We start from the raw sequence: 25,152 nt of genomic DNA on the forward strand, positions 1-25,152 counted from the left end.
CTGAGACGACATGCATCGCTATTGATAAATATGACACATAATAACACTTACTCTACTCATACTTATTCTATTGCAGGGCTATTATGAAAGTTACCTTATTAGCAGAAAATCAAAAAACAATAACAAGAAGCTTTTATTAAGAGCATATTCTCAGGCTCTCTTTATTTCCAAATGGTGTCTTCATTGAAGAATTTATTCTCCATTACATAGCTATATATACGACTTTTCTTTTTCTATTTGCAAAAATGTGTTTTTTTAATTGACAAAAATTGTATATGTTTGTTATGTACAACCTAAGTTTTGAAATATGTATACATTGTGGAGTAGCTAAATTGAGCTAATTAACATACACATTACCTCACATTGTTATTTTTTGTGGTAAGAACACTTATAATTGACTTTCTTAGTGATTTTCAAGAGTATAATACATCGTTATTAACTATAATTACCATGTTGTTCAATAGATCTCTTGAACTTATTTCCTCCTAACTGAAATTTTGTATCCTTTGACAAACATCTCCCCAGCCCTGACCCCTACCCCAAACCCCTGGCAACCACCATTCTACTCTCTGTTCTATTAGTTTGACTTTTTTAGATTTCACCTATCAATGAGATCATACGGTATTTATCTTCTGTTCCTTGCTAATTGCACTTAACATAATGCCCAGGTTCATCCAAGCTATACCAAATGCCAGCATTTTATTCTTTTTTAAGACTGAATAGTATTTTATGATGTACATACTACATTTTCTTTATCCATTCATCTGTTGATTAACACTTAGGTTGATTCTATACCTTGACTGTTGGGAATAATGCTGCAATGAACATCAGAGTGCCAGTATCTTTTCAACATGCTGATTCCATTTCCTTTAGGTATGTACCAGTAGTGGGATTGTCAGATCATATTGTAGTTCTATTATTAATGTTTTGAGTAACCTCCATACTGTTTTCCATAATGGTTGTACTAATTTACACCCCTCCTACCAACAATGCACAAGGACTCTGTTTTCTCCACATCCTCTTCAACACTTGTTATCCTTTATCTTTTTGGTGATAGCCATTCTAACAGGTGGGAGGTGGTATCTCATTGTGGTTTTAATTTGCATTTCCCTGATGATTAATGTTGAGACTTTTTCATATACTTTTTGGCCATTGTATGTATTTTTTTGATAAAGGCCTACATTTTTTATACCTTTTTTTTGAAAGTTTTTTTAATCATGAAGGGATGTTGAACTTTGTCAAGTGATTTTTCTGCATTTATTGAGAAGATCATATATTTTTGGTTTTTCATTCTGTTAATGAGGTATATCACATTTATTGATTTGTGTATGTTGAATCATCCTTGCATCTCAGGGATAAGTCCCACTTGATCATTGTGAATAATCCTTTTAATGTGCTGCTTAATTTGGTTTGCTAGTATTTCGTTGAGGATTTTGCGTCAATGTTCATCAGGGATATTGGCTTGTAATTTTCTTTTCTTGTAGTGTACTTATCTGGTTTTTGTATCAGGGTAATAGTAGTCTCGTAAAATGAGTTTGGAGGTGTTCCCTCCTCTTCAATCTTTTGAAAGAGTTTAAGGATTGGTATTAGTTCTTTAAATGTTTGGTAGAATTCAATACTGAAGCCATCAGGTCCTGGGCTTTTCTTTGTTGGGAAATGTTTTATTAAGGAGATTGAGTCAGTCTCCTTACTTTTTACTGGTCTATTCAGATTTTCTACTTCTTTATGATTCAGTCTTGATAGGTTTTATGTGTCTAGGAATTTATTTCTTGTAGGCTATCTCATTTGTTGGCATACAATTGTGCATGGTAGTCTTTTGTGATTTTTTTTGTATTTCAGTGTTATCAGTTGTAATGTCTTTTTCATTTCTGATTTTACTTAAGTCTTTTGTTCTTAGTCTAGTTAAATGTTTTCTAAGTTTATCTTTTCAAAAACCAACTCAGGGTTGTTGATATTTTCTACTTGTTTTCAATTCTCTCTCTCTCTCTTTCTCTTTTTTTTTTTGAGATGGAATCTCACTCTGTCACCCAGGCTGGAGTGCACTGGTGCAACCTCGGCTCACTGCAACCTCCACCTGCCAGGTTCAAGTGATTCTCCTGCCTCAGTCTCCTGAGTAACTGGGATTATAGGCACATGCCACCATGCCCAGCTAAGTTTTATATTTTTAGTAGAGACTAGGTTTCACCATGTTGGCCAGGCTCGTCTCGAACTCCCAACCTCAGGTGATCCACCTGCCTGCCTCTATTCTCTCTTTCATTTATTTTTGCTATGGCCTTTATTATTTTCCTCCTTCTACTAACTTTTGGCTTGGTTTGTTCTTCTTTTTCTAGTTCCTTGAGGCATAACATGAGGCTATTTATTTTAGATCATTTTTCTTTTGGACGTATGTGTTTATTGCTATAATCTTCCCTCTTAGAATGACTTTTGCTGCATCCCATAAGTTTTTCTATGTTGTGTGTTCATTTTAATTTGTCTCAAGATATTTTCAAATTTCATCCTTGGCCCATTTATTGCTAAGGAGCATGTTGTTTAATGTTCATCTTTTGGGGAATTTTTCAAGGCTTTTCCTGTTATTGACTTCTAGTTTCGTAACATTGTGGATATAATTTCTGTCTTCTTCAATTCATTAAGACTTGTTTTATGGCCATTCTGGAGAATACTTCATGTGTTCTTAAGAAGAATGTGTGTTCTGTTGCTATTGGGTGAAATGTTCTGTATATATTTGTTAGGTCTCTTTAGTCTAGTCTAAAGTTTATTGTATTATAGTCTATAGTCTATGAAGCTTACATAAAACACTTTATAACAGGCTATTTTAAGCTGATAACAACTTAACTTTGATTGCATATACAATTCTACACTTTTATCCCACCCCACCCCCAATTTTATGTTTTTGATATCATAATTTACGTATTTTTGTATTGTGTATCCTTAAATTGTAGCTATTACTATTTTATTTTTTTGTTATGTTAGTATTTTAAATAATCTTTTTAACTGTCATAGTCATGATATGTTACCTACACACCACCATTACTGTATTAGAGTATTCTGAATTCAACCATGTACTTTTACCAGTGAATTTTATACTTTTATGTGTTTCTAATCAGCATCACTTTTTTTCCAGCTTTAAGAATTCCCTTTAGCATTTCTTATAAGGCAGATCTGGTGGCAATGTACCTCCTCAGCTTTTGTTTGGGAAAATCTTTCTCTCTTCATTTCTGAAGGACAGTTTGTCAGGTAAATATTCTTGGTTGGCAGTTTTTTTTTTTTTCCTTCAGCACTTTGAGTATACTGTCCCATTCTTTCTTCTGCCTATGTGGTCTCTGTTGGGAAGTTCACTGCCAGTCTTATTGGAACTTCTTTATCTATTATTTCATTCTTTTTTCTTGCTGCTTTCAGCATTTTCTCTGTGTCTTTGATTTTTGACAATTTGATTTTAACATGTCTTGGTGTAGTCTTGTTTGAATTGAATCTGATTGAAGAATGTTGATCTTCTTTCTCCTTGATATTTATATCTTTCCCCAGATTGGAGAAGTTTTATATCTTTCCCCAGATTTGAAAACTTTTTCTACTTCATCTCTCTTCTTTCTTTAATTCCTATAACTTGAATATTTGCTCTTTTGATGCTGATACATAAATACTGTAAGCTTTCTTTTTTACTTTTCATTTTTTTCTTTTTTCTTCTCTACATTTTCAAATAACTTGCCTCTTAATTTACAAATCCTTTCTTCTGTTTTATTGGTTCTGTTGTTGATGCACTCAATTGCATTTTTTATTTCATTCACTATATTTTTTGGCTTTTAATTTCTGTTTGGTTTTCAAAAATAATTTCAATCTCTGTTAATTTTCTCATTTTGGTTATTTATTATTTTTCTGATTTTGTAAAATTGTTTCTGTGTATCTTCTTGAAGTTTGCTGAGCTTACTTAAAACGATTCTTTTGAATTCTTTGTTGGGCAGATTGTAAGTCTCCATTTCTTTAGGGTCTGTTACTGAAGCTTTAATTTGCTTCTTTGGTGAGATCATGTTACCTTGATTGTTCTTGATCTTTGTGGTTATGCATTGATGTCTGTGCATTTGAAGAAGTAGGGACTTACTCCAATCTTTGCAGATTGGCTTTGTCTGGGCAATCCCTTTACCAGTCAGCTCATCCAGAGACATGTGTGTGGTCTGGAACTTGGGGACTGAGTCTTGCAGGCAGGCCTGGAATCGGGGCTATAAGATCTGGCCTGGTGCCTAGGCAAGTCTGGAGGCTTGGCCTGGCAGGCTGGCCTGCAGTCTAAAGCCGTAGGGTGCTGCCCAGTGCTGGATTTTACTGGGGCAGTCTTAGCGTTGGAGTCTGAGGCAAAGTCTGCTGCTCACTTTCCTCTCTTTCCTCCATATGAAGGGTATCTGTCTTTATTCTGTGCTGCCTGGGATTGGGGGAGGGTGTCATGGGTAGGCAATGTGAACTGTCCTTCCTACCTTCTTTTCTTTTTTCTATTTATTTATTTATTTTTTGTTTGAGAGAGTCTTGCTCTTGTCACCCAGGCTGGAGTGCAATGGCGCGATCTCGGCTCACTGCAACCTCTGCCTCCTGGGTTCAAGCGATTCTCTTGTCTCAGCCTCCTGAGTAGCTAGGATTACAGGTACCCACCACCATGCCTGGCTAATTTTTTTGTGTACTTTCAGTAGAGACAGGGTTTCACCATGTTGGCCAGGCTGGTCTTGAATTCCTGATCCCAGGTGATCCACCTGCCTCCACCTCCCAAAGTGTTGGGATTACAGGCGTGAGCCACCATGCCCGGCCTACCTTCTTCAACACATCTTTTCTGTGCTACACCCAGATACTGTAATCACTTACTTGGTTTCCTTAGCTCTTCTGAAGGTATTTTTGTGCCTGAACAATTGTTCAAATTGATGTTTCTGCAGGAGGATGAGCACTGGAAAGTACTATTTTGTCATCTTTCTTGAGTCTTTTCACTTCCAGTCTTCATACACTGCTCTCAAATGATTTTGGGGAGTGGGCAAGACAAAAACTTCCTAAACGCAGTATGAACAGTTTATTTTACCATCCTGAGAGTGTTTTTATTTATCCGTGAAATCCACAAAATGTAATTTAAATAAGCAATGCAACTTTCTAAGATATTCTGTGACTAGCTTCTAAAAACTTCTCTATCCGATATTATATTGGGAAGGAAAAGTAAACTTTGATATTCTAGCTCTCACTTCTGAGATGCACCTGATAGGTATTTTAGCCTGACATGGTCACAAACTCCAGGAATTGTTTTAGGCTGCTCCTTCTTTTGGGGACCCTGAGAGATTAGGTGTATCCACAAAATCTTGTATTGTCTTCTGCTGGGGATTGCTGATTCTATAAAGGGAACCCTACTGTGTCTAAGGTTCTTCAAGTTCCATTCTAAAAACACTTGGAATGGTGGAAGTTGCGGTTCATACCCAGAGTGTTTCTAGGAATAGTAACATAAAACATCTTTGAAATTTGAGAAAACATACTAAGATATCACAAAAAAGGAAGTATACTATCCTACACAATTTGAATTATGTAAATAAGAACTAGAAAGTATTCCTCATCTGTTCTTTCTGATACCATTCTCCATCAGAAGTAGTCCTTGTTAAGTATGGTATATATCCCTTCCAACTCTTTCCTATGTTGCTATATTTCTTATAGTTCTATACATCTCTTTGACTATTTTTATTTGCATATGCAGCACACATACACAACAATTTTCTTTAGTATCTTTTTTAAATATAGAAATAGCTATATAGTATTCCACTGTGCAGCTGTATCACAATTTATTTCACCTTTTTTCTGTTGATGCTCATTTTTGTAATATTCACTTTTTTTTTGGCTAAGTGCTGCTGCAGTTAACATCCATATGCAGCTGTCTTTGCATTCTATGGACTTTTAAAATTGAAGGTGCTGTGTATGAGGGAAAAAAGCATGACATAGTACCCAATATTTAAACTCATCCAACATTTATGTCTTTATCAATATTACATTGTTGATCACCCTTTGTAATTTTGTGCTATGGTCAGAGGACGATCAATGCTTCCAGCTCTTTGAGGTGCCCCCAGCCTAGGCTCCAATTGAATGTAGATTTTAAAATCCTCTGTTGATAGAGTGTGATGGTGGATGGGGAATAGTTCACAACTCCCTACAATTTTACACTCTCCCGCACCTCTTAGAATTTTTCTCTGAGAGTGTTATGTAGTCATCACATCAAGAAAGCTTTAGCTATTCGATTAGTGGCTGCATATCTCTTTTCCTTGTTTAAAAATAATATGTAAAAGTGGCTGGGCATGGTGACTCCTTCCTATAATCCCAGTGCTGTGGGAGGCTGAGGCAGGGGATTACATGAGCCCAGAAATTCAAGGCTGCAGTAAACTATGATCGCACCACTGCACTCCAGCCTAGCTGGCAGAAGAAGACCATGCCTCAAAATAATAATACTAATACTACTACTACTAATAATTTCTTTAGAGAAAACATGCCATATTTTTCTTCCACCCCTTTCCTTTTTTCTTCTCTCCCCATCTCTTCCTCCCTTCCTTCCCCCATTCCTTTCTCCCTCCCTCCTTCCTATCTTCTTTCTACCACCTTGAGAACACAACTTTATTTACCAGTTCAGCTTCCCATTTACAATGCTTGCATTGGAATTACATTTTGTCAAGGAAATTCTGAGTTTAAAATAAAAATAAGGAAGTGGATAATATGCTTTTTTCTCTGATATCTCCTTTTTAGTAAATCAGGATTAATGGAGTCCCAGATGGTTACCAGCTCTCAAAAGTGAACTCTAGTACAATGCATTCTAAGATTTCCTCTTAGAAGTCTGCTAAGACAAATATGACTGTGCCTTGTGGCAGTAAGCTATGATGATCCTGGCAATTTTCATCACAATGGTGTGAGTTCAAGGTGGCTTACCTCTTTCATGGTGGATCTTTTTTAGAATTTAGAAAGAAAGTAGTTTGACCAAGATGGTAAAGTTAAAATAAATGATTGAAGTAATTATTGCTAATTAAATATCACCAGAGGGATGATAGGTATATAAAAAAGGAAAGCATCCTGAGATGGAGGCAAGAAAAAGTAAGGTTGTATTATAGTATCCACCATTTAGGAAGTATTTGCATAGACATGGTTTAACCTGGATATTTTCTAATCTGTGTATATCAAACCACATCATAAAAATGTTTATTATAGTTATGGGAAAATTTAATTTATGAAATTACTTAGGTTAATTAATCAGTGATTATCTACTTAACAAATTTATCTAATGTGTCATTGACACATATTTCTGACAAAATGACATACATTAGAGCAAATGCATCAACTTTTTCTTTGATGAGTACACTGATCAGATCATATGTGGTTTATCTGCTCCAGTTACCTTAAGTATAAAATAACAAGATTTGGCTCTGTTAATCATTAAAGGTGGCCCGTTAGGTGTGGCTACTTAGAAATCCATTTGTGGTTGAGGCATTTTTCACAGTGGTACCTAGACAATCTCAGGACCATTGTCCAGGCTCTGATTATCTACAGAGAAATAGTCACAGCTTCTCTGCATGACAAGAGTGAAGCATGTTGCTATGTTTTGTTTTCCAGAATCTAAGGTATAATAAATTACACCCAAGCAATAATCAGTGTTCCTGATCCTGTCTGTGATTTGCCATTATTGTTTTCCAAGAGGAAGCCTCACACATGCAAAGCCACATGCTCTATCACTTGTCAAGTTGGGATGTCTCATCTGGGAGTGATTTGAGCCCCTGCCCCTCAACATTTCTTTTATGACTCCAAGATTAAAAGACCATATTCAATCTTATTTTTATTTATCTTTTGGGGGAGGCACAAAAACAGTAACTCTTAGCAGGGGAGGAACTTGTATGCCATCTGACCTAGAAACAGATGCTACTGACTGGGAAGATCACAAGCCAGGATATACACAGTCTTTCTGTATCTTTCAAAGTAAAGACGGCCCTGACAATAGAAAAGGAGAAACTACCTCAGTATCATCCCAAAATATCATTTCATGTGTAATAAAATGAAATTATTCTTCTTTGACCAAAATAAAACCCTTAGTGGATCACCCAGTCAAAAAAATCAGTTAACGTAGAGAAGCGTATAAATAGCTTACACAAGTCTTATGTGCTGTGGCTCATGCCTGTAATCCCAGCACTTTGGGAGGCCACGGTGGGTGGATCACTTGAGGTCAGGAGTTCGAAACCAGTCTGGCCAAGATGGTGAAACCCCCATCTCTACTAAAAATTAGCCAGGCATGGTGGCAGGTGCTGGTAATCCCAGCTACTTGGGAGGCTGAGACAGCAGAATCACTTGAACCTGGGAGGCAGAGGTTCCAGTAAGCCGAGAACACGCCACTGCACTCCAGCCTGGGCTACAGAGCGAGACTCCATCTCAAATAAATAAATAAATAAATAGATAGATAGATAGATAGAAATCCATAATTATACACAAATTCATCAACCTTGTAAAGCAGGAAAAGGCCTTGTTCTTGAGTTTGGTTCTTCAGATTAATGTTCTTCATTGGCTCTCACAGACAAGTGACACCTACACAGCATCATTGGCCATGTGAAGCTTCAGTTTCTTAGGTGAAGGAAGAACTTACAGAAACTTACAAAGCAATCCAAGACTACTATTCTTCCCATTTTTAAATGATTTGATTTCCTTCCTCAATCTTTTACCGTTGCCTTGGTCAAACTTAAGATGAGAGTATTATTTTTTAAGGTGACCTGACTTTATTGTCTCTTTTCAATACATTTGATTTGGTTTTTGTAGAGGTAGTAGACCTTTTGTTCTTCATATTCATAATAATTGCTTTTAATAATATTTAATGAGACCGCATAATGACAGTAATAAGTACGACTGGAATCACTGGATTTAGAAATTGAAATCTTCACATGTTGCTAGGCGTACAAGGCAGGGTCTGGGACAGAACTGCATGGATACACAGTACTAGCGAGCGGTCTAGCAGTTGTGAGAATTTCATATTCCATGGGTACCAAACAGCAGGTTTTATAGAAGGCGGTAAGAAATTGAAGCAAAAAAAAAAAAAAACACCCTCTAAGGACAAGAACCCAGTCTCATTTCTTGGTGCCCTGAGGCATCCGAAAATAACAACAACGACAACAACAAAAATAGCCATAGCCATCACCCCAGTTTGGAATCACAGACCTGGCTCCAGGTTGCTTCTACTCAAGTAGGCAATAAATCTTTCCTACTTGAGTAGAGGCTGGTGAAGAGACAGTTTTTGAATTATTATCATCAAGTATGTAGGTTCTTGTAGGTCAACAGCTGTATCAACATACAGAATGGCAGCCGTTGGATAATGCCGTTTGTCTTTAAGCAAATGTAGTTTAAAATCCCTTAAAATCCAGTGTTGTTTTGCAGATTCAGTGAATCTATTCAGGCAATAGAAATATATAAATCAACAAAATCTGCTTGTGAAAACACTTTTGAGTAGATGGTATCTCACATTACGTAGCTCTTTCACGTTTATTTTGTTTGTTTGTTTGTTTGTTTTTTCCTAAAAGAGATATGCATTATAAACAATGGGAAATAGCTATATTCAACAATAGTAAAAAACCTTCAATATAATTTAATGTCAGAAATCAATGCTGTATATCCCGGATTGAATTGAGAGGTGGAGATGAAGACTTTTATTGCCCTAGGTACACTGGAAGATGTTGTGATGCCTGCAAGCCTGAAGTCAGCCAAAGGGTATCCAGTCACTACACGTTTTCATTGCTCCTAATACTCTTTGGCTCTAGGCTACTGCCTGTTCTGCCTAATGATAGGGCCATCCTTGACTGGGAGCCCTCTGAACCTTCCCCGAGGGGCTCCTCGGTGCTTGTTCACCCTTTGACATCAACCTTCAGAGTATATGAAATAGAAATCTTAATGAAAGAAGGGAGGGCTGAGATTTTCCTGCATATTCATCTGGCTAAACTCCTAGCATTTTATGATTATATTTGATTTTTAAGTCATACTGAACTCTGTCTGCAGCTCTGCTCCCTTTTATCTTTTCTTGGCATCACAACCTTTACTACAAAGCTTATTTCAAGGGAAAACTGTTAGAATTCAAATCACTTACTCCTGTTTCACACTCGTCTGTTTGTTTGGGATTCCAGCTGACAAGATGTCCTTCAAATGATTGCTTTTAGTAAAATCAAAGTGACTTGAGGACCAAAAATTTTGATAACTGAATATGTGTTTTAGACTACTTCAGGGGTTCCTCCTGCAACTTGGCTGGATAAGTGTGAAAACAGAATTGTTAGTGACGAAGAGGGCTGAAACCTGTATTCTAGATTGTTGGCAGAATTCTAAATCACTACCAGGAAAGGGCTCAGAGAAAGCTTTCACTTTGTGAGACCTCAGAAGCAACCTGGAGCCAGGTCTGTGGTTCCAAACTGGGGTGATGGCGATGGCTATTTTTTTTGTTGTTGTTATTGTCGGATGCCTCAGGGCACCAAGAAATGAGACTGGGTTCTTGTCCTTAGAGAGTGTTGTTTTTTTTTTTTTGCTTCAATTTCTTACTTTGGGGAAAGCTCTTATAGTGCTGTGTATTTTTGGAGATTTCCAAGGGTTATTGTAGGAAGGGTAGAAGACTCCCCCGTCCACACTGGGATGACCCTCTGGGTGCCACCGACTTCCCAGTCTGCAGACTCTCTGAAGCTGGTGTTCCAGCTCTAGTAGAAAAGGCATTTTCAGCACAAAACTCTATAGTTTTGTATCCTGCTGCCTTGCTCTTCTTTCCATTAGGATGAACAAATCTTTTACAACAACTTATCAGGTATCCACTTGTCACCTACAATAAAGACACTGAGCGCTTGCTCTGGACAAGGCATGGCACATATGTGCTTTCCTTTAATCCTCTCAATGGCTTTAGTAATTTCATCATCCTTCTTCTATGAAGGAGAGAAATGAGGTTTAGAAAGATGAAGTTCCCACAGCTGGTAAATGGCAAAGCTGGGATTGGATTTAAGTACAGTTCTATCTGGTTCTCCAAACTGGTTTTCACTAGGAGACATGTATAACTCTCTCAGAGTGTCACTGGGGAGAATTATTCAGTATTTTGCACTTTTAATTAAATTTAAGCATATAATATTCCCTCTAACCTCTTATATTTCTGGGAAGAAGAGCAAAATAAAAAGATGAATACTTTTAGTTACTGTATTATTAACAGATTAGCTTGTATGCTGGTGACCAGATATCATACCTCTACCATCACAATATATTTATTCAGGAAAAGAATGACAAATTAGTAGCTATTATCTCACATGTAGGAAGGAGAGTGGAGAACATTCAATACTGATACAAAGTATCAGCCCACGAGAAGGGAAGATTATTCTTGTTAGTGAAGGAACTTCCAGGTTACTGATTATTCTAGATATTCATCTCTGGGTGCTTATGACAAACTGTGCTTGGTGAAGCTACCATATACAGGGAGGTTGTCCTCTGGTCCCCTTGGATGTGGGCACCATGACTGGAAGGGCCTGGCTCACCTTCTGTGGCCCAGCTTCTCCAGGGCTTGTTTGAGAGTGGGCATACATGTAGACAGGCTGGCTATCCCAGGAAATGAGAGTGATTCTTTTTGCAAGTTTTAGTAGCCAGGGTGTGGCCTAACATGAAGAATGATTTCATATATAATTGTATAACATCGTGATAAGTGTTTTTAAACAACAAAAAAATACCTCAGAGATAGACTTGCCAAGCTCGAAAGCAATCCAGATGGGTTTTCTGACCTCTTTCTGCACCAGCATTTTCCTTATGTTCTTAGGAAATAGCTGCAGAGGGTTTTATAGCCATTCAGATTTCAATCTTGGGACTCAGAAAATTTCTGTATTGTGCCTTAAAGAGTGACGTGTGCCACTATTATACTTGAACTGCTCTGGATAGCTGTGCAGATGGAAAAGAACTACCATGCTCAAAACATTTTCATTTTGTTGTGTACATTCCTTACAGTGCAGCTGGTTTAAATTCTCTCTAAAAAGATGGTGTGCAGCTGTTTCTCTGAGGCAGACCCTGAAGGCAAATACCCATCACCCCAAATACCCATCGCCCCAGCACGTCCTTTCGTATCTTGGCAAGTCGTTTTGTCCTTAACTCTGTTGTGTGTAATCATGAAACATCGCTATTTATCTGAATCTTCTTTAGGATACAATACGTGAGCTCATTCTCAGAAGTTCCAGGAACACAGCACTCCATTGTAAAAGATTTTCTATGTCTCCCAACCCCTCTCATTTTCGCAGTTTCCATGGCAACATTTGGCTCTGATGGCACCTCCAGGATTATTACTATCATCACAGTTATTTCTTCTGATTACTATTGTTGCTTATTGTCATCAACATCATTTTGACTGTCGGTTAGTCAGATCCTGATCCTAAACACCTGGCCTCTGGGGAACGTTTCCTCAAAACAGTTGAAAAGTTTAAAAAAAAAAAAAAAAAAAAAAGAGGAATGCAAATCCCTAGAGATTACCAGTGGTGCAATTATCCTACATCAGGTTTATGTTTCTCGTTAAAAAATTTCCCCATCAAGTCATTGTAATCCTTCCAAAATATACATAGATAAGTTTGTCATGATACCAAAATAGACCTGGTTATCGATACTGCTGTTTTGTTTTTAGAGAAGGAAAATATGTGTGCATTTTTGTGTGTGTGTGTTGGTGGGTTGAGAGGGGAATTATGAATCTAAAGCTTTCTAATGTTGCTAAAGGAATTTTTCATGAAATGTTGGAAACTGGTTGTGTAGAGATGAACAAAATAGTTTGAGGTTTGAGACTATTATCCACTGATTTTTCCATACCTGCTGTCGATCCTGTGAGCCTTCTTGAGGCTTAGGGGGGAATAAACTTCCTTTGTAAGAATTACTGCCTTATGAATTAGTGTAACACTGGGATGCCCTATGCTTTTGAGATAGTCTTAGACTTGGCTCAAAACACTACCTCCGAGGCCATGAGAATCCAGAAGCCTCATTTTAATTTCTGCAAGTTTCTACAGCTGTCTTTTTGTGTGTCCTTCTGTCCCTGGGGTCCTGTGTGGATGCTGGCTGCTCTGCTGGGTTTAGAGAAGCCCTAAATGCAGAATTTGGCCTCTTTAGCTATGTTTAGAAGAAGCTCTTACATCAAGCTAGCCTGTCCTTTCACACTTCCTCTCCCTCCTTTTCTTTTCCTTCTCTTCCTTCTTCCTTTCTCCCTCCTCCATTCCCACCTTCCTTTCACTGTTTCGGGAAACATTGAGGACTTGGTGGGTCACTGGGAGGAGTCATATCATAGGGCACATTCTTTCCCCCTCTGTCTGCTAGCTCCACCCTTTCACTCCCATTCTTCCCTTTCTTCCTGGCACATTGAAGAATTTCTCCTTTTCGTCTTATTTAGGGCAGCCATCTCTGAAAGGAATTCTAGTTTCTCCACTTGGTTTTAATCTGCATGTAGATATATTTGCTGCACCTGCAAATCAGTTCCACAGACTCTTTCTCAAAGGGGAGAAGGACAAAACCAAATGTTAATTTATGTTTTGGTGGCAACAGAGCTTGCTCTAACTGAATGCTCAAAGCCCTGCCTTACTGCCTCCTGGCCACTGAACACAATCTCAAATGCTTCTAGGAAGCTGGCATGTGACATACATGAGTCAAGGGAATCTGGTGGAAGAGGCAGTGTGGAGTGAGGGACAGAGTATGTCCAGAGTCACAGTTCACTTAAAGGGACCACAAGCAACTGGGCTCCAGCTGATGGCTGCCAGTGAGGATGGAGGTCCAGGTCCTCATTACCCAATTTTTAAGAATTTAGAGGTCTAATTTTTATACAAAAATTTCCCAAACTGTGAACTCTGGCAGCTGTTTTTTTAAAAAATTGTGCAAGACAATATTGTGTTGGTTACCAAACTACGCAGGAGAGACAGACCTAAACCACACGGGAGAGACACACCTAAACTACGTGGGGGAGGCAAACCTAAACTATCTCGGGGAGGCAAACCCAAACCATGCGGGAGAGACACGCCTAAACCACGCGGGAGAGACACGCCTAAACCGCGCGGGAGAGACACGCCTAAACCACGCGGGAGAGACACGCCTAAACCACGCGGGAGAGACACGCCTGACAGACGTAAACCATGTGGGAGAGACATGACTAAACCATGCAGGAGAGACATGACTAAACCATGCAGGAGAGACATGACTAAACCATGCAGGAGAGACATGACTAAACCATGCGGGAGAAACACGCCTAAACCACAAGGGAGAGACACACTTAAACCATGCGGGAGAGACACGCCTAAACCATGCGGGAGAGACAAACCTGAATCAGGCAGGGAAGACACACCTAAACCACGTGGGAGAGACATGCCTCAAGCACAGGGGGTAGACACACCACACATGGGAGACAGACCTAAACCACGCAGGAGAGACAGACCTCAATCACATGGGAGACAAACCTAAACCACGTGGGAGATACGCCTAAACCACGTGGGAGAGACAGACCTAGCCTGCTGCTTTGCGGTTGCCTCTTCTGCCTAGGAGGACCTTGGGCAGGAAGTTTCCTGTTTGGCTCCAGTCTTTTTTATTTTTTTTGAGATGGGTTTCTCTCTGTCACCCAGGCTGGAGGACAGTGGCATGATCTCGGCTCACTGCAACCTCTGCCTCCTGGGTTCCAGTGATTCTCCTCCTCAGCCTCCCGAGTAGCTGGGATTACAGGCATGCTACCACACCCAGCTAATTTTTTTTTTTTTTTTTTAAATAGACAGGGTTTCACCATGTTCGCCAGGCTGATCTCGAACTCCTGACCTCAGGTGATCCACCCGTCTCTGCTTCCCAAAGTGCTGGGATTACAGGCGTGAGCCATCACGCCCGGCCTGGTTCCAGCCTTTCTCCTCCCCTCTGTGCTGAGGTCCTTGCTCATGCCCAGCCAGGTTGGAGTGTCCTGTACGTTAGGAGAAGCTTCAAGGGATCATGGGGCTTGAGGCCTAGTCAGCTGCTTGATTCTAACTCAGCAGCAGCAAAGTTTGTAGCTGAATCAAATGCAAATATCACTCCCAGCCTAGATTTTCAGTCACATTTCCTCCTGCCCCAGGGCCAGGATCCACCTCTCACCATCTTTGTCTTTCAGTTGCTAGAAAAGATTGCCTTACTCCCTCCATATCTTGGTGCTAAAGTTATTTTCCTTTTCTCTTTCTCTTGGTGACAAGTTAGTTCAGCTCTCAGTGTGTGTGTGTGTGTGTGTGTGTGTATGTGTGTGTGTGTGTGTTTCTTTTTTTGAAGCTTGGATAATTTAATGAATTAAAATTGGGAGTGGAGGAGTAGGGAAGAACGAAAAAGAGGAACATCTCTTTAGCGTTTATTCATTCTAACATTCACACGTTTGCTTCTCCATGGAGTTGTTTTATTATGAACAGGTTCACTAAGGAGCCAATTATGTCCATATGAAATGAGAATAAAAGTACAAACTCATTCAGATCAGGTTCTTCTGAGGAGTGGGCTTTTGAAAAAAATATGTAAAATAAAAATAGAAACACTCTTTGTCAAATACTTAAATTGCAGCCACGGTAGTGGGACAGCCACTTCTTAGAGAACGCATGTCTATTTAAACCCATTTTTTGGGCCAAAGACTGACACCTATGCAATTGACCTAGGAAAAAAAAGGATAAATGAAGAAAGAGAAAGAACACTTCATGTTAGACAGTTCAGTCACCTCCATCAGTTTTGACAGAATTAGGGACTCAGAATTGCTCCTGCTGAGGCAGTGGGAGCCCCACTCAAGCTGAAAGCATGAGGTGAGGAGGCAGTTGCCTCTAGGCCCTCAGGGACAGTTCTTTGTCGTTCTCCAAATCAAGCATACAACTATAAAGTCCTGCTGCTCCACTTCTAAGTCAAACTTGGTCATTCTTAACTCTAAACAAATCTTGAGTAACAGAGTATTCTCTAATGAGGCTCGTCCCTTCAGTGCCACTAACTAAAAGCCAAGATGTTGCAATTAATTCTTTTATTATTTTCCAATCATTCAACAGTCCTCATTTAGGGCTTTCTTCCCTTTTTATGCAACAACTGTCCTTCTCCAGAGAAAGTGACGAATCTGCCTCCAGCTTCATCCTCTTCAACCTTTTTGACAAGGAGATGTGCATTTCTGATGAAAGTTATCTTACCAAGTTTAAATTCATAATTGGGAATTCCTCTTTTAATATCTCCAGGCTTGACTGGGGAAGGACTGGGCTCCACCCCTTTCTTCTTTCCATCCAGTCTATTGCCAGAGCCGGAGAAGGCGCGGAAGCCCAGTTCTCCAGCATAGCTACTGTGGTCGGCGTCACCTTCTGTCGGCTTCTCATGCTGGACTTGTCTTTCGGGTTCTTTGTAGCCCAGGGGAGCATCAAAGTCCATGTTCATGTCACGCTCAGTGATGGACACTGCCTTGTCAGTTTTGGTTTCTATCACTCTCAGTTTGAGTTTGTAGATCTTTTCATTAGAGTTGATGGCGATCACATCCCCAGTGGTCAGACAGGAAAAGTTCCTAAGTGTGTTTTCTAATACGGCTTTGGGGTTGGTGATGTCCAGGAAGTCATGGCTCTGAGGCTGGAATTTGGAGTAGGTGGCCCCTTGAAGGTTGACACTCTCCACCTGGACCAGGCTGCCTTCTTCCAAGAGCAAGTTCTGCATCATCCAGTGTGAGAGGTAGCAGATCATCAGTCACAAACTCCAGCGTGCCACAGTGTGTCATGCGGTCCAAATTCTTACTGGTCAGTTTGAACAGCATGGGATAGGTAATGTTAAGTTGGCTGAGTTGATCCAGGGCTGAGGGCGTCATAATTATCTTCCCTCCTTTCTCCACATCTGACCTGTCATTAGGCCCTGCTAGCATGGACACAGAGAAGCAGCGGTACTGTGTGGAGAACTGGTTTTGGAAGACCCTGGGAATCAGGTGATTGAACATGTTCAAAGAGAACATGATGGACACCACCTCGCAGACACCGCTTCTCTCAGAGAATGCAGCGAAGGCACCCCGCTGACCTCTTTCCTCGTGGCCACTGCCACTACCAGCACCCAGTGTGTTGTTTTTAACCTTGACTTCTAAAAGATCAGAATGCAGATCTCCTTAAGCATAAAATTCATCAAAAAGTGTCATATATATATAGAGAGAGAGAGAAAGAGAGAGAGAGAGGGAGAGAGAGAGAGCGAGTGAGCGCGCAGAGTCTTGCTATGCCACCCAGGCTGGAATGCAGTGGTGGGAACATGTCTTACTGCAGCCTCGAACTCCTGGGCTCAAGTGATTCTCCTACCTCAGCCTTCCAAGTAGCTGGGACTACAGGCATGTGCCACCACACCCAGCTAATTATTATTATTTTTTTTGTAGAGACAGGGTCTTGATATGTGCCCAGGCTGATATGAAATTCTTGGGCTCAAGTGAGCCTCCTGCCTTTACCTTCCAAAGTGCTGGGACTACAGGTGTAAGCTACCACACTTGGCCAGAGTGCCCATTCTTAGCACAAACTCCAAAATGTTTGTTCTGGGGTCCCAGGCAATGCCTTGCCGTTTCTGGTGCCTGCCCCTCCCACACTGTAGCCTGGGAATTACCATGGTTGGTGTGGGGGTGCAGTCTCTTGGGTGTGCCCAACCCCTACATGGCAAGCACACTGGTGGGTACAGTCTCTCCGGCTCTAACCAGAGTCTAGAATTTGGCCTGTGAGCCTTTTGATCAGAGACTTGTTAACAGACAAGCAATTCCTTTCAACATTGGAATCTTTTCTGGATAGGAAAAGAAAGCTCATTGTCAACATGCCTGGTGTGCTCAGAGTCTCTCCCTGGCCACATGAAGGCCATGAATACCCTGGATAAACAGATTATCAATGTAAATATGTTTTCTCTCATCAATTCACAAACAATTATTGAAGACCTGCTATCTGCTGGGCTTTAGGAAGACATACTTCTGGAGCGTTATTAGTGTCCTTGAAGAACTCAAGGTCTAGTGTGGGAACAAACATGTAACCCAGCCAGTTTGTGCAGAACAGTGAAGACACAGCATGAACAGCGGTGAGGAAAAGCAGCCCTCGGGTAGAAGTTCAGAGAATCTGCTTGGCCGAAGAGGGGTGGAGGCACCGCCCAGGTAGAGGGCACAGAGGCCTGCACTTGGGCGTGGAGGTGGAAAGGACAGTGCTTGTTCTGGAAATGCAGTTTATGGTTAAGGAAAATGTTGCAGAATGTGTGTCCAGAAGCCCCAGAGCCCTGAATCTCTCAATGAGAGGCTCTCCCCAGGAGAGGCTGGCTGGGATAAAACTGACAGGATGAATGATCCATGTTGCCCATTTCACTCTCATTCTAAGACATTCATACTCAATGTGGAATGTGGGGTGAAATCAATTTTACTGTTAACTATACATTTAAAAAAAATTTAGTGCCAATGCATGTGATTGAATTAGTGAAAATTAAGTGAAAGAATGATGCAACTCACAATGGAGAGATCTTTTTCAAATACCAGAAGAACGCCTTCAATGTGCACATGCAGTGCTATTCAAAAACTCAGTTTTGAGCTGACTGCCGTTTAACTCTCAAAGGTTATATAAGAGAGACACCCTCGGGCATTGGGAGCACTGTAATGTGAGGGTTAACAGCATGAACTTGGATGTGGCGGATACCTGGACTTGAATCCAGGCGTTCTCCTTTAATAGCTCTTGATGCTGGGCAAGTTAATTTCTGTCTCTGGTTTTCACTCTTGCTCTTGTTCTCTCTGGGTTTTTTCATGCTTCTTCAGGTCCCAGAGGCTTTTCCTCCTCCCTCTTCACCTACTGACCTCCCACACAGATAGCATTTCAAATGCCCCTTCAAAGTGATAATGAAAATGATATCATAACACACTGTGCCTTTTCTTCACAGCATCTCTATTGTAGTTCTATGTTTATCTGTGATTAATTTATGCATGCCTCCAGCACTACCCTTTTTTGTTTGGCTTTGGATCATAATCCCAAAAGACATAGTCCTGAAAGCCATAATCCCGAATGTTGAAATTCTGAAAGACCAAACTCCCAAAAGCCTAAAATCCCTAATGTCTAAAATTCTGAAAATAAATACAGTCACCTGTTAGTTGGAACTATTACCTTATTATTGTCTTTATGCGGAAGAAAATTAATTTCAATTGAATTTCCAAACCTTAATCATGGATTTGGAATTAGGTGCGCTCAAAGCTACTAAAAGTGAATTTCTACTTGTTAAAAATAAAGTTTGTCTTTCCCTCTCAGCTCAATGCATTTGGTGGAAAATTCAAGTGAATGGATTGGTTATATGATATGGCAAGGACAAAAGCTTCAGTTTAAAAATTTGTCATTTTTGAGCATTGGCATTTCTTCCGCCTGATGACATTGCAGGAACTTTTAATAAATTAAAGCCACATTTGGCTGAAGAAGCCAGAGGAGTTACTGACTGGTGAGGAAATAATTATATGCACAGTAAGATAAGAAGACTCTTAGGCTGTTGGATCACAGTATTGTTTCCAACACAGTTGTCTGTATATGAGTGCATGTAAAATGGATTTCTGCATGCCCAAAACAACATAGAGGCGGAGCACAGAAGAAGATGGGAAAATTGAATAGGAACGCTGATGTCAATGTGTATAAAATTGTAGAAGAATTCCAGAAAGGACAGAGCCACGTAGAAAATGAATGTGAATGTGTTCACTGAAGAGAGCCATGTCCCAAAAGAAAAATAAACAAACAAAATAAATAAGCCCCAAAAACCCCCACCGGATCTAGATGCAAGACTTCAAAATATAGTCAATGTTTGTGAAAGTGGACCAGCTTTTGTGGACTATCTCTGTGCAATTTCCCATAATTTATCCCTGTGATACACTTTTTAAAGGTGTTAATTTCTAGCTGTTATCTTTTTTCCAAGTTTTTTTTTCCCCACAATTTCAAATTGTCAGCATTATTTTTTACAATTCGCTATGCTATGTATTTAATCTTTGCATCATTCCAGTACTGGAGCTATAAATTGTCTAAAGACTTTTAGAGAGTTCTCCTTCATTTTATGCATTTTTGTTTTTTGTAAATTTAACTCCACAAAGGTGCATTATCACCACATTGGCTTTGTGTGTAAGCATTGTGCATGTATGTAAAAACATTGAAACTTCTTCAGTAAATGAAGAGATGCCCTTTTTGTCCATCTACGTTTGTGAAAGATAAAATTTCTTGAGCTCTTGGCTCTTTGGATGAATGGTGTGGTGGTGATGTGGTGGTGACGCATCACAGGTTTTGATTGACCTCATCAGAAGACTAGGTTAGCTGTCATAGTACTTCAGCTGACTGTAGTTATCAAGCTGAGTGCATGCAATTATCGTAGTGCTATGCATATGTATATTTCACTTACCTATTTCTTTATGAATATGGTTTATCTGCTTATAACTGTTATACTCATGTGACTATCATTAGTATACCTGAGTGTTTATGCTTGCAAAAGTATTATTAGTGCCTATCTTATTGTGTAGAGTGTGGCCTATGAAGTATTCTGTCATGTCTTTATGTTTCTCAAATAAAGTCACTTTTAAAAATGTTAAGTAAATATCTTTAAAATAATTTTTAAAATTATTTTTCCATAATAATATTTTCAGGACTTCAACATTTGGAACTATGGTGTTCATAATTGTGTCTTTTGAGATCATGATTAGCTTGAGTTTTGTTCACCACTGTGGCCCAATTTAGCACACTATTTGTCACATAGAAGGTATGTGATTGGCCAGGTGTGGTGGCTTATGCCTGTAATCCCAGCACTTTGGGAGGCTGAGGTGGACAGATCACCTGAGGTCAGGAGTTCAAGACCAGCCTGGCCAACATGGTGAAACCCTATCTCTACCAAAAATACAAAAATTAGTCGGGTGTAGTGGTGGACACCTGTAATCCCAGCTATTAGGGAGGTTGAGGCAGGAGAATTCCTTGAGCCTGGGAGGCGGAGGTTGCAGTGAGCCAAGGTTGCATCACTGCACTCCAGCCTGGGTGACAAGAGTGAGACTCTGTCCCGAAAAAAAGAAGGTCTGTGATCAATATTTTCGAGTGAATAGGTAAATAGATACTTCCTTCATAAGCTTGATTGAGGGCTGCATTGTATAATGCATCTAAGCTATTTGGCACAATGCCTGTTATACAGTCAGCATTCAATAAATGTTGAGTTAAATAATTATTATTATTCCTTTAGGTTTCCTACAGTAGACTGAGTAATGAACAATTTTTGTGTCGTTAGCTAAGTTCCAATAGTTCAATGAGCTAAGTTTTAATGGTGAAAATGCTTTAGGTTCAATATTATGCTCTTGGCTCTGAGTGTTGATTTAAGAAATGGAGACTTTCTAGGTCATCTGTGGAGTCACTGAAGAGGATTTTTTGCAGTGTGGCAATTTGGAGCAGGAGTTTGGAAGTAGATTGCGTGGGTCCAGGTTATTGCTGCTTTGTTTTAGCTGTAACCATGGGTGACTGATTTCTCTGTGCCTTTGTTTTCTGACCTGTAAAGCAGGGATAATAATCTTCGTTTCGGTGCTGTTATGAGGATTAAATTATTAATACATATGAAGAGTTTAGAAGAGTACTTGCCACATAGTAAATATTCAATATATGCTAGCTATTATTTTATAAGGACTTACAAGACAAATTATTCCTGGAATTTAGTACAAAAACTAAAATAGTAACTCTTGAGAAGCTGGTATATATATTTTTTACTTTATGGTAGATTTAATATAGGCCACTACATTTCTTCTTTTGACGTATTATCAGAAATTTTAGAGCTAAATTTAGTGCTGAAGTGCAGCAAATATCTCATCTCTGATTCGGTATATACAATCACCCTTCTGTCTATATTCTTTGTTATTTCTTTTCTTTGTCCTGTGTACCCAGATATCTTTTTTAAAACTTGAAATCTACCTCAAATCCTTTTAGGAAGCAGGCAGGGACACATATAATAAATGTATGAATTCCAAATAATAGAGTTAGAAAGAAAACACATTTTAGGTGATATTTACTTCAGGTAAACTTTATACGATCCAAAATTTTCCCTATGATCCTGTATAGACTGTTTCACTCCTTTTTGAATAACTAAAAGCAAATTCAGTATTCTGGTGAGAACCATTTATTATGGAAATTCTAACACAAATTATGTACCAACTGCTAACTAGAAATTGCAAAATTTTGCTGGAAGTATTTGAAAAGTTCAAATTATTTTCCACTATTCATATCATAGCATCATAAAATTTTAGAATAGGATATAATTTGTTTACCTTTCATGTTTCACTTGGTGTGAGCAACGAGAGTCCTGATCAACTTAATTTTATGTTAATTGAGTTTCAGTTTCTTTTTAGAAATGAAACAAAAGTGTATTTTTATGGCATTGTGATGTTGGACTATCTCAGTAGTTCGATATTTCCTTTGACCATCTACTCAGGGCAACACCTAAGCTGCTTGAAATAGAAGAATATTGATTCCATGTTAAAATCTTTTGAAAAAGGTATTTTAAAGACCTTCATTAATAACTTGCCTCAAGACTTAGCATTCTCTTTTTTCTGTTTAATTTACATCTGCAAATTGAAGATAAAATTCATACCTCTATTGGGCAGGGAATGGAGAAGTAATTGACCATTTGTTACATAACAGCCCATTAGGGAAAACCAATAAAGACCAACTCATTCATTCATTCAGTCTTCAATCAATATTTATTTATAGATTGCCATCTATGTGTTATGCACGTGCTGGATGGTAGAGATGCTCTGATGAGTCCTTATGCTTAGTGAGTTTTCTAGACTAGCAGGTGGAGACAACAAGCAATGAAGTAAAAAAGAATTTTGAAAATGAACTCTTTCTGTCTGTGTTTTGATCAAGACATTGACATAATGGACATGAGAAATCAAAGTCAATGTGAAAAAAGTTCCCTGTGACACAGGATTTATAAGGTAATGAATGCACTAGGACTAGTTCTTTAACCTTTGGACCCCTCATTCAGATGAAGGTTGTACAAGCTTACAGAGCAGAAAGAAGGATTTGAGGAAGATTTTCTTGGAGGAAATGATGTTTAGAAGCCTCTAATTTTCTCCCGGAAGGGGTAGGGTGGGAGGAGAACACCACATTCTTTCCCTCAATCCTTTAATAGGTTCACTTGGAGAGCTTTCTGTGTGTTTCAGGAATAGGGGGAACCTTGCACTGGGGTCTCACTCTTCCTTGGGAAATTCAGAAGGTGACAGAAAGGATGACACACTGCTTTGATGTTGCACAGGGATCAGCCTGTATGCCTAGAGTTCATCAGAAGACATGTGTTTTTCATGGAAGAAAGGGCCAAACTGGAATCATCTGAATTCCTGCTGTGGAGCAAAGGGAGAGGGCTGATGTTAGGACTTAGAGATCAATGCATCCCCCTCTCATCTTGAGAACTGCAGGGTAAAGAGGGTCCCTAAGGATGAGAATTCCAAAAAATTAAAAACAACACCAACCCACGAGGGAAAGAGTTCAGCTCTAATAAGCTGCTAGACCCAGATATCTCGAAGCCACCTAACCACTATTTTTATTTGTTAAATCTGCCAACTGTTTGCTTCCTTTCCTTCTTGTCCATAGCTGAATGCGCTGCTGTCCATCATAAAAGAGGAGAGTAGGGAGAGAGCAGAAGCTGGTCACACCCATCTCTGGCAGCAGGCAGCTGATAAATGTAGGCCTAAGCAAGAGAGAGCAGAAGAACTGTTAACTTTGAAGAAATATTGAGGAGTTGTTTAATATTTTGGGAGAACACATTTCAGTGAGTGAATTGAGTTTTGTGAGTTAATGTGATCATAGGACTGTCTTTTTCATGTAAGCAGAAAATTGTGGGGATCCACCAACTTTCCTTACAGAGATGGAGGACATTATCATCACTGAATAAAAGTTCATAGGGACACAAATAGACAAATAGAAATTTGTGTTTTGGTCCTAACCACACCCACATCCACATATTTGTGGGAGGAACACAAGGTTTTAACAGGGGTCGTATTGCAGAGGCACTTTTCCTAGGTTCCGGGGTTTCTCAGAGGAAGTAACATTATTCCAAGGGCAGAAGAGATGAGAGGATTTCTGTGCAAGGTTGGCAAGTTAAACACTTTCACTCCCTCCCAAGTTCTCCACAAAACAACTATATAGCAATTTTTTAAAAAGCCTTAAGCCCTAAAGGATGAGAACAACAAAAAAGGAGGCAATAGCTGCAAACTTTTGTAACCTACAAAATAGGTGGGTGAGTAGTGAACGACCAGAGAGAACTGAAGTATAAGCTAAAGTAGAGAAAAGTGAAATCCAACACACTTTACTCCTCAGGATTGACAGCTCAGAAATAAGTAGCACATGGCACTTCCAAACGTGAGGTACTTAGAAGTACTAACATGGGGAGGATTGACGGAAAGCTTTTGAAGTACTCAGATTCCCAGATCACCTTGCCAGCTTCATAAAGCCAGGCAACAGATCTTCCCAACCCTGGCAGAAAAAGGTGGATTTATTTTTTTTAGAGACACTGGACTCAGTTGAAGATGGAGATACCATAAAAGAAATTAGGAGATAAAGTGCACGTATACAAAACTGGATGTTGAGAGCATCTCCTAGCCGCCTTCCCACATTCAGCTTCCAGATGTCCAGCAGCCAGGCCTTCATCTTCCATGCAGGGGACAGAAGAGCTTTCTCTGAGGAATCTGACCAGTCCACGAACAAAGACCTGCAAATACTGACATCAAGGCTTCCCCACCTTAATGGCTGGGGAAACTGCCCAATTAGTTACCCTAAAGTTCACAGTTCATAAGTTCTACACACACTTTTGCTTGGAGGATTTTGTCTCCACCACTTAAATGTGAGCAGACAGCCAAGGATAATCCGATGTCCGAGTAAAGCATCTAACAGAGTGCAGGAAGCCCAATGTCTGAATAACAGGAGCTGAAGAAGAGAGGTAGATAAAATGCAAAGTAGGATGTAAGGATTAATTCAAGTAAATATCTCAGAATTAAAAGATTTGTGTTCTATATTGACAAGCTCACTGAATGCCTAGCAAAATAAATGAATGAAAATAGAACCAAGACATATCATTTTTAAATTTCAATGCAGTAGAGAAAAAAAATGAGGGGGGTGGGGGAGAGAGAAAGAGAGAAACAGAGGATCCAGGATTAAAAAGATAAATGGCATCAGATTTCTCATC

At 39.5% G+C, this 25,152-nt stretch overlaps 1 pseudogene across 1 annotated transcript; it reads right to left on the reverse strand.

The window, feature by feature from the left end:
• Window positions 1-15,969: 15,969 nt before the first annotated feature.
• On the reverse strand, window positions 15,970-17,028 carry LOC105509796 (annotated as a pseudogene). The gene has a single exon (XR_001001482.1). The product of XR_001001482.1 is annotated as a ubiquitin fusion degradation protein 1 homolog pseudogene (transcript).
• Between the last annotated feature and the right edge of the window lie 8,124 nt (window positions 17,029-25,152).

This window comes from Colobus angolensis, unplaced genomic scaffold, assembly GCF_000951035.1.
Source record: "Colobus angolensis palliatus isolate OR3802 unplaced genomic scaffold, Cang.pa_1.0 Scaffold18, whole genome shotgun sequence".
NCBI lineage: Eukaryota > Metazoa > Chordata > Mammalia > Primates > Cercopithecidae > Colobus > Colobus angolensis.